This window comes from Ictalurus punctatus, unplaced genomic scaffold (assembly GCF_001660625.3).
Source record: "Ictalurus punctatus breed USDA103 unplaced genomic scaffold, Coco_2.0 Super-Scaffold_100046, whole genome shotgun sequence".
Classification (NCBI taxonomy): domain Eukaryota; kingdom Metazoa; phylum Chordata; class Actinopteri; order Siluriformes; family Ictaluridae; genus Ictalurus; species Ictalurus punctatus.
Window position 1 is genome coordinate 3621597 of NW_026521087.1, and position 15574 is coordinate 3637170.

Sequence of the window (15574 nt, forward strand, 5' to 3'; positions counted from 1 at the left end):
ATTTGGCTTTAAATGGCTTACTGGGATTTGTGTAATATTTCAGTGCAACTAATTTCTGTAGGCTTTGTTTAATTAGTAAGGAAGAAGTTCAATCTATATTTACTGAAGATCATTCTGAGTTAATTTTCCGTTCCAAAGAGGTTCATACTGAACATTGTAAGGCACTAAATGAAAATCCTGAACTGCGGTCAATATATGGTGTCAAAAAGTCATGTGTGCTCAATTCATTACAGTATTTCCATTGTACTGATAACTATGCTGTTGACATCATGCATGATCTGCTAGAGGGTGTGGTACAGTATGAACTTAAACTGGTTTTTGAGTACCTTGTTAAACAGGATGCAGAGCTTTAATTATGGTTACACAGACCGTAAAAACAAACCAAGTGGGTTAAAAATGGATGATAAGTGCAAACACCTGGGTTTGAATGCCATACAGTCATGGTGTCTTCTGCACAACACTCCACTGATATTTGGTGGTCATTGAAAGGCATAACAATCACTGGAACTTTCTCCTACTTTTGATACAGATTGTCAATATAGTGTTTTCCTACACCATAACTGATGGGATGATATGTTACTTAAAACATCTGATCAGTGATCACCATACTCTATTCAAAGAATTGTTTCCTGACAAGCGGTCGATTCCCAAGCACCACTTGATGATGCACTATCTGAGATGCATAAAAAAATTGGCCCTCTTATCCATATGTGGTGAATGCGATTTGAAGCTAAGCACCATATTTTCAAAAGATGTTGCAAAAATTTCAAGAATCTCATTAAATCATTAGTAAAGCAACATCAACGTCAATTGGCATTTAACTATGAAAATGATTGTTTTAGAAGGTTTGAATTTGGTCCTACATCAAAAACCATCTGTAACTTGCAAGGTGGGGAAGAACTCAGTCAGACATTATATTTAGAAGCCTGTTTGAGTGTTACAAGTACAAAGTGGGTCAGACATTATGGTACTGAGTATCAGGTTGGTGTGGTCATATGCACTGGATGTACCTATGATCTACCTGTGTTCAAAAAGATCTGTTATATAATAATATATGAAGAGAGTGCTTTCATTATTTCCTGCAATGTAAAAATGATGTACTATGATGACCACTTCAATGCATACTGTATAGAAGATAACCAAATGGATGAGTTTTCTGTCATCTCTGTGAATGAACTGACACACTTTAGGCTATTTGACCAGCAGTGCTCTAATGAGAATAATCAAAGAGAGTACATAGTGCCCAATTGTTATATTTAGAAAGACTTGACCTGAGGGGTCAGTAATGTTAACGCCCTTGAAAAAAGAAAACTATTAAAGCAACCAACTTGTTTTTTTTCTTTATTTGCCTTTTAGATTTGTAATCATTTAAATGTTATTTTAATTGTGCAGTAGCATATTAACACTTTATAGTGTTAGAGGCAACTCATTTAATAGTATGCAATTAACACTATGAGATTTAATTAATTACTCCTATGAGAATTAATTTCTAACACTACACACTGCTGTTGAGAAACTAACACTTGAGTAGTGTTCAATTTCAACTATACAAAGAGTTGATGTGAAATCTATTAAAGTGTTAAAATGACACTGTGGAGTGTGGACCCCTCCGGACACTTTAAAAGTGTTGAAATGAAACTCCAATAGAGTGGATTTGTTTCTGTGGATTTTGCTGTGTATGTATATTTTATAATGTTAAAGTGCACACCTTGATTTCCATTATAATAACATTATTAATGTATTTCTAATGTTATTAGACATGTCATTCTCATCACTGCTCCTAGATAACTTAGTGTTCCCTAGGTGGCCTCATCTATTTCACTTCGAGAATATCCACAAATAGGGAAGAACATTACCTTTATCTTTGTAATGTATACAATAATGATCATGAACGAGTTAAAAAGAGGACACAGTAATATAAACCATATAATATTTCTTAACCAACTCGGGCCTAACTACAAATGTACTCTTATGACAGAATACCACTGCTGGGAAATTGCGTTCCCGAGGTTGGGCACACGAGGGCAGTCAAGCTCCATCCAGCACTGAAGGTAGGTTTGTGCTATTTTACAGACACAGCTCATTACTGTGCATTGTATTGTTCGGACATAACCACAGTTAACGGCTAATCTATAAAAACAAACAGTGTGTGTGTGTGTGTGTGTGTGTGTGTGTGTGTGTGTGTGTGTGTGTGTGTGTGTGTGTGTGTGTGTGTGTCCTTTTCTCTCCATACCACATTCTAATATTTAAACTGGACACACGAGGGCAGTCAAGCTCCATCCAGCACAAGACACAACGCCGCCTGGAACAGAAGGCAGATTTGGGCTACTGTACACAGACACAGCTCATCGGCGTTATTACTGTGCATTGTCTAGTTTTCACATGAGGACAATACACGGCTCTTCTGCACTGTTCATCATCATCTATAAAACAAACAAACATTATGTCATATACATAGCAGTATATTTATCATAATAAAGTTCACTCATTAATAACGAATAATAAACATTTCTATACCCCCGCATGTTGATAGAAATATAAAGCATTTTTATTATATCTATCTATCTATCTATCTATCTATATATATATATATATATATATATATATATATATATATATATATATATATATATATATATATATATATATTATGTGTCCCCTTCTCTCTGTACCACGTTCTAAATATTCAAACAGTCCAAGAAATAAAATTAGCTGTTTTCTGAGACGATGAAGTGACTCTTAAAAGAGCCTTTGTGTGTATTAGACGGAGTTGTCGTTTAAGCGCGTTCTCCACAAATACGGCAGCCCAGCTGAATATCCTTGAGAGAGATTGAGTCGCACAACAGCCCATTTGTCGCGCCATGCCAGATTTCATATTGTCTGGTGGATGACCCGGTCACCTTCTTATCACGAATGGGTATACCACCACCTCAACCTGGCATAGTGTGGCCGAGTGGTCCAAGGCGTTGGCTTTAGGCTCCAGTCTCTTTGGGGGTGTGGGTTCAAATCCCACCGCTGCCAGGGTTGTTAGCTTATGGTGGGAGATGTCTTGTCTCCAAAGGCTTTATGCAGGTTTTTCTCCCACGCTTTCATGCCATACACCATTTAGCATGCTGCCTCACGAACGTCCCAATTCATGCCCCCCTTTTCCACAGTCGTTGTGTATATTTAGGTAAGAATAAAAGTTACATTTGCATCCATCCATGTTCTATACCGCGTAATCCTTCTCAGGGTTACGGGTAAAAGTTACATTTTCCAAAGAAATTTAACTCGCTGAGATGGGCAGTCCATAGGTAGTCGGTACCTAGCCGCCCAAGGATTGGATTGCATTGCGACGGCTCAACTATGGAATTGTCCCGTTCTGTGAGACCTTTGGGCCATCTCGCCGCATCGTCACCCTTCAGTTTATATGACAGCACAGCTCATACCTCAAGACTTGACTAAAATCTATTTGAGAAGCAGTCGTCTAGGCAGCGAACATTAATCCCTCATTTGCATAGTTTTCGTTAAAAGCAGTGGGCCTTGGACGAGGTGGCTGAGAGGTTAAGGTGATGGATGCTAATGCGTTGTGCTCTGCATGTGTGGGTTTGAATCTCATCGCAAGCTTGTGACTTTGCCTCCTTTTTACAACAATGTCTGGCTTTGTTGCAGTCTGTCTCACACCTACAAGGCCTACAAACGGAAAGCTTTGTAAAGGTCCCTGAGCTAGCACTAGAGCGGGTGGAGAAATGTGAAAAGCTAGCACTGTGGCTACGTGTTTCGCAGCCGTGAGCTGTATTTCAATGCTTTTTGGCTACAGCTGCTGTAAGGCTCTTGCGTCTCCGGAGGTCCGTCAACGCAGAACGCATTCCTCAGTCCAGACGACAGTGGCAGAGAACCTGCCGACACCTCTTTTTTGCTCCACACACTGGGATGTAATTTCATACGCGTGAGCTATGTCAGCAAGAGGTTAAGGTGATGAACTGCCAATCCGCTGGGCACAGCCCATGTGGGTTTGGACCCTATTTTTCTTGTAAAGACCTTGCTTAAGCGCATTCTGTAAAGGAAGCATGCATTGTGCAGACATTGTTGGCGTCTGCATGAGCAGTTAGTCTGAAGGGGAAATTAGGATCAGGTGTTTTCAATCAACGGGATGACAATCAGGTGTGAGTGTCCCCGTCTTATTTGTAGAACAGGGATCTATCAAAGTCTGATCTTCACAACACATGTTTGTGGAAGTGTATCATGGTATGAAAAAAGGAGGATTTGTGAGGATCTCAGAAAAAGAGTTGTTGATGCTCATCAGGCTGGAAAAGTAAAAGAAAAAAAAAACATCTCTAAAGTGTTTGGACTCTACCAATCCACAGTCAGACAGATTGTGTACAAACGAAGGAAATTCACGAGCATGGTTACCCTCCCCAGGCGTGGTCAACCACCAAAGATCACTCCAAGAGCAAGACATGTAATTGTCCATGAGGTCACAACGGATCCCAGGGTAACTTCTGAGCAACTAAAGGCCTCTCTCGCATTGGCAAATGCATAGCAGAAGAGGTCTTCCGCAAACACTACCGGTGTGACCGTGGACCATGGGGTCTTAAGCCTAGACGAATCGCATCCAAATGACCACGCCTTAGCTCTGTCTTCAGCTGGAAATGGTTAGATGTCTCCGCCAGAGCTGGTTAAGCGAAAGGCACTTGAGTCTCACAACAGCCCATTTGTCGTGCCCATGCCAGATTTCTTGTCGTCCGGTGGGATGATCCGGTCACCTTCTTACCACGAACGGGTATACCGCCACGTTGGCCTGGGGTAGTGTGGCCGAGTGGTCCAGGCGCTGGATTTTAGGCTCCAGTCTCTTCGGGGGTGTGGGTTCAAATCCTACTGCTGCCAGCGTAGTTAGCTGAAAGTAGTTCTGCTTAACTTTCCCAGAGTGGAAAGTAGTTATGTTCAACTTTCCTTAACTTCTCCAGTTAATTCTCAGTGGTAGTCCTTATCACTACGGATGCAATATATCTTTCGCCACATGTTGATTCCATGGCGCCGTTCTGAAGCTTGGTGTTTTCTTTTTTTTTTTTTTTTTTGAAGATCTACATTTTGAATTGCCTCCGCTACCGCGTAAAACAGTTAATACTTTATTGGTTTTATTTTTTCGGCTTTCATCTCTTTTTTATTATTTCTTTTTTCCCCAGACAGCGATTAACATTCATCATTTTACCTGAGAATAAAAAGCGCTCTTAGGCGGCAGGTAAAGTGAACTATACACTTACATTTACATTTATTCATTTAGCAGACGCTTTTAACCAAAGCAACTTATAAATAACAAAATTGCTTATTTACTCAAAAGAAACATTGGTATGTTATGGATATCATTTGAATGGTTTAAACTATATATGTAGGGTCAATTCAGGAATATCATTATACGTTTGTATGCCGAGTGGAATTTCTATTGTCTACTGTTCAGTGTCTGTTGTTTATTCAGTAGTCAAACACACACTTAAAATAAAGTCTTTTGGTAACAAGTGAGCAGATCACAGTTATGTTAGATTAGGTTAGGAATATATTAGAGTAGATGTGTATCTTTTCAATAGTTGTATAATTAAATTTTGGGTCATTGATCTTTTACTCTAATATGAAAACTGTCAAGTTATTTTAAAAGAATCAGTTACTATAATTTTACTTTACAAAACATAATGCATAACTAAGTAAATTATTTTTATATATTTATTTATGTTAATTGTTCATATCTATGGGTACTATTCAGGCCATCAGCATGAAGAAAAAAAAATCCCTGGGAGAATCAACGTGTCCTTCAGGAGAGGCCCATCAGGTGATTTACTTCGGGGCTCATCTGAAGAGGCAAGAAGCATTAAAGACAATCCTTCTTTGCAAGAGAAGTCAACACCTCAAAGAGAAGATGTGGTCAGGAACAATACAGCCTCCCGCTCCGTTCAATCCACCTGCTAGTGGTGTCCCTGAAGACGTACCTCTGACGCAGGCAGCAGTTGAGAAGACACCAAAAAAACAAATTAGATCCTGTTTAGCTTGTGGTCAGCCAAATTCTCGTTACTTGGGTGATGGCTCCTCTGTACATTTCTTTTAGCAGGCTGGTGATGTTAAATACTTCTACTGCTCCAGGAAAGTCTTTGAGGCATACTCTGCAGAGGGCCTTCTGGAAAAGGTTTTCTAAAAGGGACATAGGACAGGAGGCTTTGGGATTGGACTGTAATGATCTATTATAGTGGGATGTCCCTGGTTTAATAAGAAAAAGTAGATTTCCAAATTTCTGGTATAACCCCGTTGTCTAATGAAAGATTAAAACAATAAGTTAAAAGAGATGAAATAATATCAACTCATAAGTTTAGAAATACAGATTCCACACAATCAGGACCTTGTGATTTGTGTATATCGAACAATTTGAGTGCTCTGTAAACATCAGAAGTCTTAATACGTTAAAAACTGAACTCCTCATTTTGAATTGTTTGTGAATGGCTTTCTGCATTATTAAAATCAGGGTACAGTAAATCACTTGATAAATATTCACCGTTTTAATAGGCCTAGATCTGATGCATAAATTGAACATTTAATGAGGAGTTTAGCAGTTGTGTGTTCCCAGTTGTCTGTCTCCAGTTTCCAAAGTGGGCGGTGATGATGGCACCCCTCATCATGAACGCGCTAACATACCTGGCACATTATGGGCTACATAAGGTTGAAGCAAGTAACATGTACACTGTAATAAGCTAAAGTGAAGTATAGTCATCCTGTGTCCTGTAAACAATATCTTCAATCCTCAGAAAAGGATGAAGGGACATGCCCACTTAGTCTAGCATTATTACAGCAAGCTGTGATAACACCTGCAGTACAACCAACCCACCCAGTAACCATTATTTGTAGTATGATGTGTATATATATATATATATATATGTATATGTCCCAACTGTAACCCATTCCATTCCACATGATATTATTACTGATCAGCGCTTTTTCCAAGTGACTGCATGTGAGAGCTCAAGGCCGTTACTCCCCTTTACATTCCTAGATCAGTAGTACACCTGGAAGCGTCTCCTTCAGGGGCTGTGGGCTCCCCTGCGGTGTACTCCTCTGTGGTCATAGACTCCCTTGCATGCTCCCAAGGCCGACAGAACATGATTGGGGTCATCCTCCGCCCCATAAAAGCGCAACAAATGTTCCTGGACATTATCAAGTATGGTCTGCAGTGGATCACTGATTGCTCACTACATGACAACATCCTGAGATCCGGGTGTTCTTTGGACAAGCCTGACATTGAATGGACTTATGCTTTGCACCTGTACTATGGCTGGCAAACTACAACAAAGACTGTGTCTTACATGTGACTGAAAGGGGGGGTGCTGCTGGGGGGGGTGTCCCGGCTCAGGAGAGTGGGGCGCTTACAGGGCTGTAGTTTATGTATTGAAAACATTGGATTTGGTGGCACAAGGATTGCCAGCACGGTGCGTGCCGCGGCTGGAGATGCTCTCTTAGTGCAGATCACTGGGAAAACTGCTCTCTCACGAATTGATCTTACGTTCATCACACCAGGCCATTTCTATTTTGAAAGAACAGGACATGGGGAGATATGGGGATATGGGGTTGATCTATGTACCACCCAAAATTAAATTCTTAAACCTATTAGTGTGCCAAACACACCAACTGTAGTGTTGTAGTGCCTAATTAATTCTGTGGAGCCAGTCACTGAGAACACTCATGATTGCCCAGCCGAAATTCATATTTCCTCAAGCTTAAAAGATGTTCCCACTCACAGAGGAACGGCAAGATCACCCTGCTGCACTGTGCGAGGTAATAGGTAAACATCTGAAAACTCTTTAGGAGAAGTTGTCATTTTATTTCTCTTCAGCCTCCACTGAATGCCTTGACTGCTGTTGGAAAGGACATGACTTTACAGGAGCAGGAGGAACTAACTGAACTGAAACAAGATCGTGGTTTAAAGCTAAGATTTGCTGAACTTCCTTTGGACAGTTTTTGGTTGACTGCTGCCAAGGAATTCCCCATTCCGGCCAACAAAGTTTTGACATTGACATTTGACATGGCTCAAAAAAGATTGAAAAACACTGCGTTACACTACACAATTTAAGAAGCTACACTTACTTCTGCTTCCATTGTAACACTTTTCAGTTTTGGAGCAACAACAACAACAACAACAACAACAAAAGTGTTGGAACAAAATAAATCTTATTTTCCATTCCAGGTTGCAGGTATTCGCGGGTGCAATGCAACACTGTTCCACACACAAATAATTATTTTGAATTGTTAAATGACTAAAATCAGAAAGCGCCACCAGCATATCTGACAAAGATGACTCATGAACCAATTCTTTAATCACTAGCTGAAAACGACGTATTGAATTTACACAAACGTCAAATAACAAATACAACATTCTACTTTCTCATGAATATGGTATAGTGCATTGCTTAATCAGCAGTTTTTCTTATAAAGACAAGATATTTAAATTGAATGAATTTAATGAAACCACACATCAAGCTGTCTTTTCTAACAGAACATTAAATTTAGCATTAGCTCCCAGTTCCAGAAAGTTCTAGCCAGACATTCAGGGGGAAAGAATCAGAACAAAATGTAAAATAAAAAAAGTAGTGAAAGATGAAAGTGAAGGAATAAACGAGGGGTTTGTGTCTTAGTTGTTGAGTAATTAAAAACTAAAAAAAAAAAGCTGTGAGATTCATCGTTTGTCACAACGATGCCAAACGCTCTGCGTCTCCTGACTATTTCTTTGGGATTGTTCCCAAACTGAGAAATCAAGGTTCTTCAGTCATGCTTCTCCCACAATCAAGCTTTGGAGTTGACTCCATGTTCCCAATGACTATAGAGTCGACTCCAAAGCTTGATTCCTTTGAATCGACTCTATTCCCATTACCTGGTATCTACGAATTGACACCAGGTATTAGGAATCGCCCTGTTAATCATGATAATGATCCTATGTACTTAATATTGTGGGTTGTTCCCCTAACCTTTAATTCGAGATTTGTGCTGAATCGATTCTTGGAACAGACTCACTCAGTGTTGCAATCAATTTCAGAATATTAGCAGGGGTTTGAATCGTTATCATTTCCCCTGCTTCCATTTGTAGGAAGCTGCCTTAATCACGATGTACCCAGGGTATGCAGGCAGGACCGAGCTCCGGGACAACCTGGAGGCCCGCTTCAGATCCGTCTCCATGATTGTGCCCGACCACGCCGTCATCGCAGAGGTGTGCTCGGGTGCCGTCATTCATTACATTATGTAATGAATGCGATAACGGATGTATTCTGGCGTGTTACAGAACCGTTTCACGTTGTCTTTTTTGCTGTAGGTGGACTTGTGAGCAGAGGGCTTCAAGTCCAGTGAGACTCTGGCGAAGAAGATGATTCAGCTGTATAAGCTGTGCAGCAAGCAGCTTTCCCGGCAGGACCACTACGACTTCAGCATGAGAGTCGTCAACTCTGTTATCGTCATGGCCGGGTATGTCCGTCTACGAACAGGGTGAACATATTAGATTAGATTAGATTCATCCGTTGTTTTTTCTAAATTGTTAATTAAAACTATCTATAAATGTAACAGATGTCTTGCTGGAATAAATCGAGCGTGTGTGTGTGTGTTCCAGGTCTCTGATGCGAGAGAACCCACACCTGAGTGAGAACGTGGTGTTGATTAGAGCGCTACGATACTCCAACCTGCCCAAGTTACTCAAGGATGACGCAGAACTTAAAATAAAATAAACTGATAAATAGTAAAGAACGCCAAAGCTTACATATGGAGTATCAAAGGTCATTATCACAGGATCACTGGAATCGGGCTCTAGGAGGAAATTCCAGGACAAATTAGGAAATACAATTAACTGACATTTGCAAATTCTTTGCAACTAAAAAGCTGTAATTATATACTATATAACTTTTTTTTAAGCATTTAAAGTATATAACATTAGCACCTTGTAATGTTATACCAGATGAAAGTAAAGAATCCTGGAACATCTGAACATCCATAATCTGAAAATCTTGAACCTAGTGTCAATCGAGTCAATCCAATCCTTCTTGTGTGCGTTTAGCGGTATTCTGTCGGACCTCTTTCCTGGTGTGGGCGTCCCTGAGCATGACTACGGCGCGCTTCAGTCGAACATCGAGGCAGCTCTATGCGCCCGCTCCCTGCAGCCCGTCTCCAGCATGACCGCCAAGGTGATCCAGCTGTACGAGACCATGCTGGTGCACCAGGGCGTCTTGCTGGTGGGCCCTACAAGAGGCGGTAAGACCACAGCGTGCCGTGCCCTCGCTGACGCACTGCGCACTCTCCACGAGACAGAGGGCTGCGAGGTGAATCCCTTATACAAGCCCATCGAGACCTACGTGCTCAACCCGCAGTCAGTGAGCATGGACGAGCTGTATGGCGAGCTGGAGTGTAGTGCCATCAAACCGCCCCTCGGCAGTGACACCGCCGACACGCACAAGTGGGTGGTGAGTGACGTACCTGTGGACGTGCCTGTGGATTGAGAAAATTACCTCCGTGTTGGACAACAACAAGACGCTCTGTCTGGCTAACGGTGAAAGGATCAAGCTCACACCTTCTACACACATGTTATTCGAGGTGTTACCCATCAGACACAGGTAGCATCGGTCCTAAAAACCATCACAAACAAGCACAAGCATGTCATTTCCAAGAAGATTTTTTTTTTACATTAAACGCGTTCCTGATGGAAAGGTCACACAGAAACGTATCTTTAAGACTTCACTCTTTCACACGCCTGTAACGAGCGCTAAACGCATTCGAAGCATGTTATAAAGCCTCCGTAATGCATTACGCATAGTATTTAAATAAATATTATTATAATAACATGCACTACACTACATTAGGCATTATGAATTCTTAACGTATTGTTAACACGTCTTTACTGTGAGCGGGATGATGACCAGACGGAGGCCGGCTCCCAGGTACTCATATCCGTAGACGTACTGATACAGAGCCATTCTGACCACGCACTTATCCAGATCCACGTCCCAGTATTAGCACAGCTGCTTCTGCCACTCAAAGTTACTGCTCGAGTCCACCTACGTGAACACATACAAAATGACATGTGATATATACACAATCTCATTGTATACGAATTGGGCATTCTCGCTGACGATATAGCGTGGATAGTTTATAATGAGTGCATTCATACTGTATAAACCTGGGAACTGATTTGCATATGCACTGCTGTCAGAGCTGCAGTTATTTTTAAAAGATTTATTAACAGCTTCTGACCAATCAGATCTGACCATACCCATGATTCCCTTCGCTCTGGAGAGAAGGTGTGTAGCCATCTGTACCCTTTCATTGACGAGCTCCGTGACGATGTCTCTGGCGTGGACATCCACAGTAATGAGAGCTGTGATGATGCTCTGATGTATTTTGGGTAAGTTACCCTGAACCAGAGTGGCCAACACATTCAGCCTCTGTATAAACACACACACACGCACAGAGTAATACCCGTACATTACCACATATTACACCATTCACCATTATGTCATGTAATCAGAGAAGGAAATCTGAACTACAGTTCCCAGCAGCCACTGCATCACAGTCACATGACCACCTGCACCTGGATCACATTCCTGGTAAGCACTTGTGTATTTAGCCAGTTTTCACTGCACTCTTTGTCTCACGTTTGTCTTTCTTTACCTTTGTCCTTGGTGCTGTGTTTTTGTCTTTGGTTTATGTTTAGTCTTTTCCACAGTGATTTGCCCCAATGTCAGTGTCTTTTGTATTTTGTTTAGTTCTTTATTAAACTTGAAAAATCTGCACTTGTATCCATCTCAATCTCCATATCGTGACACAAAAATATAAATATAATATAATATTATATATAAAATGTGTGTGGGGGTATATATTAATAGAGAGAAAGGCATTTCTTCTCAGGGGGGAGGGGAGTAATCAATAGGAAGAAGGATCTGAGAGGGAACATGGACAAAATTAATGGAACTTTTTCCTGGTTCGGCCCTAAATTTGGGCCAGATTAAATTTCATCTGTACAAGTTGGACAATAGGGATGGGGAACATAGATCCAGTACCCTTAAACCCAATTAGAACTTCTATTCCAACCATTAAAACCATTTTTTATCTTGAAATCTAGGGGCTTACCCAAACAATAAACTCTAATCACCTAATTTTTAACCAATAAAAACTCCTTTTTCCAATGTTGAAACAGGGGCCAACCCTAACCCTGAACTTAACCATCAGAAACAAATAATATGTTCTCTAAACTGATCCTCCAACCCCCAATAGTTAACCTCACCTAAAACGTCTTACATTTAGACAGATTTTTTTTAAAGTCTTTAATTTATTTATTCATTTTCATATGGTTCATTTACATGTGATTCATTTACGTAAGATTCATTTTCATGATATTCATATTCAAGTGATACATTTTCATGTGATTCATTTACATTGATTCATTTTAATGTGATTCATTTTCATGAGATTCATGAAAATTATTTTTTTTTTAAAGTGGCAGAATTCATTTTTAACACAATATATAGATTAAAAAAATTATATAATTTATTTTCCATTTTTTTATACAACTGATATTTTCTCATAGAATGTTAAATACATATAAAGAAATATATACAGAATGAAGGACAAGGTTTTGTGCCTGTGCCACCTCCCACACCAATGAGTGTTGGGTTGAGTCATCCCCTAACCTAACCCTGCCTGAGCCTTTTTATTAAAGGTGTTTGATTTTAATTTAGTTTGATGTGGTTTAGTTTGTTAGAATGTGAATTTATCCGTTACATGTAGGCTAGCTAACTGCGTAGTTAACTAACGTTAGTCAGCTGACAAGAAAAATATCAGACTTTTCCTCATCCCCTGCCTGTCCAAACCCTGCCTCCTCTACATCAGATGCCCACGATGTTGAGACCAACTCGACCAGTGAAAGTTCTCAAGTTACATTTGAGTCATCCCAGCCCGTTTCAATCGGTGTGCAATCTTTTACAGATGATGACAGCCAAGCTCAGCGAGTTGAGTCTTCTCCCGTCTCTGCAGCTCTCGTCCCAACAAGACAGTTTAAATCAGCTTGGCTACAAGAGTTCGCCTGGTTACGTTATGACAAAGGGAAAATGTACTGCACCTTTTGTGCTAAAGCAGGACAAGATATTGCTGGTAAAACAGAGTTCATTACCAGTTCGAGTCATTTTAAAAAAGAAACCGTAAAGAAGCATGGAGACAGTACAAAACATGAGAACGCCAGGGATTGTGTCATTGTTAGGTCTGCCCCTCGTGCCACCCCAATCGTGAAAGCAGTGCAACGTGCTAGTGATAAAGTCACTGAAAAATAGATGAGGGAATTGAAAATAAAATTCAATGCAGCCTACATGACTCTGAGCCTGAATAAGTAGGAATTGAATAAAAAAGTGAAAAAAAGAAACAAATGACTGCACATTTAAGTATTTACGGTAATATGATTCAAGATGGGGGCAGCACTGCCACTGTTGGGCCCTTGAGCAAGGCCCTTAACCCTCTCTACTCCAGGGGCGCTGTATCATGGCTGACCCTGTGCTCTGACCCCAACTTCCTAACAACCTGGGATATGCAAAGAAAAGAATTTCATTGTGTTGTAATGCATATGTGATCAATAAAGACTCATTATTATTATTATTATTATTATTATATGACGTACTGAACATTGCACATATTGCACACTGTGTCTACTACTTTTATCTACTATCCACAGTCCAAAGGCTGTGGAGCTAGAAGGCTACGTGTGCGAATGAAAAAAGATTTTAAAAAATAAAATAAAAAATGTATCAATACATGAAATTAGATTACACAATGTAGTTGAGGTTTACATGAATAAGCAGAAATGTAATCATGCTTATCTTTCCTATAGCACAAATGAAAAGCCCTCTCTAGATGAGCAGATTTGTCAAATGAAACTTTTTCCTTCTTATCCACTGCTACGGTAAACTAAAGAGTAGATATTCAAATTACACTGCTAAATATGACTAGCATTAGCTACGTGTAGCAGTGCAAAATAGTCCATCAAATGTATTAGCAGGTGTAGCCTATACACGAGTCCACTATTGGTCATATCACTATTGAGAACATGCCCCAAATTCATTGCTTTAGTAGAATTTAATTGTAAGTGAAATGATACTCACATTGTAATGTCCTTAGTATTTGTTCAGTCTACAGGTCCTCTAACACTCTGTTAAATGAATAAATGTAAATGTACTACAACGTAAATTTTGTTTTAAATCAATTAACGCAGAAATTACACACAATATTAAGTTTATGTAATTATCAACATTATGTCAACACAACTCATCAAAATAATGTGTACAATTTTAAATATTTAATTAATTCAATAAATTAGAATTTTTATCTTGCAACCACACATTAAATTTAGATTGTGGGGGTTTGTTTTGTATAGCTCCGCTGTTAGAAAATACACGATGGTTGAATGTGAACATAAATGAGCAGACTGTAAGCTTGTGAAATAAATTAAACTTTATTGATTGCACTTTTGAGAAATTGGCATGACTTTGAATAAAAATTTACTGAAATAAATACTCTAAAACATTGATATACCCGAAGAAATGTTCAAAAAAAAAAAAAAAGTTTTTACATACCTTCTAAATAGGTCCCTTTAGGAGGTAAACGTTTTAAAGACGGTGTTTTATAAGAAACGCGCGTATTACATGCCTTCTAAACCTAACCCTTTAGGATGTAAAATAAAAATTTCTACAGTCCTTCATGGCTGTATGATGTCGTTGTTCTCTTTTACTGAAAGAAAGGTCAAAACCATCGGTGTTATTTGTTGTGGAGACTGAAGTGACAATATGTCTGAAGAAAATGAAAATATGTATTACATATCCTACCTTCTAACCAGGTTAATTTAAGGGTGAAAAACCTGTTTTAAAGACGGTGTTTTAAAAGAGTCGTGCATTTTGTTTAAACTATAAACAAGATTTCAGAAAATGGTTCGCCAACGAGGATACTTACACAGAACTATCGCTAAATACATAAGCTCTTGTCTATGCTTTGACATCCCATGTCCCAGCAGTACATTTATGACCTCTGATGGCCATGTGGGTGTGCGGGGGTGAGAGAGAGAGAGAGAGAGAGAGAGAGAGAGAGAGAGAGAGAGAGAGAGAGAGAGAGAGAGAGAGAGAGAGAGAGACAGACAGACACACACACACACACACACACACACACACACACACACACACACACACACACACACAGGTGTTCTTTTGGGGGTTTTGCTGACCAGAATTTTTACAAATGTGTTTGTTAATGAATTAAAGGGAGTCGTGTGTCTCAGTGTTAAAATAATGGTTAAGACATTGTGGTTAAAACACAGAAGAAACTCTGCAACTATCTGCTACAATGTCTGCTCCGAGAAATCCTAATACCCTTAGGAGATTGCTGTGTATTCACCAACAAGAGGACCTGTTGAAATGAGAGAGGACCTGACTTTTGCTCCAAAAAAAACCAAAAAAAAACCAAGAGGATAGATTGACAAATTATTAATGAAGGTAATGTAAAGACGTTGTTGTTTAACCCTGAGCAGGGCGTCAACAGCTCCAAAGATCGT

The 15574-nt window shown here is 39.8% G+C and overlaps 1 protein-coding gene and 1 non-coding gene across 4 annotated transcripts in view; one reads left to right on the forward strand and one right to left on the reverse strand.

Annotated features, from left to right (window-relative positions):
* The window catches only part of LOC128630122 (NACHT, LRR and PYD domains-containing protein 12), a 462144-nt gene that overhangs the window by 176690 nt on the left and 269880 nt on the right, over positions 1–15574 (reverse strand). The window lies entirely within an intron of this gene.
* Positions 2938–3021, forward strand: trnal-uag (transfer RNA leucine (anticodon UAG)). Its single transcript has one exon. It is a non-coding gene; the product is annotated as a tRNA-Leu (tRNA).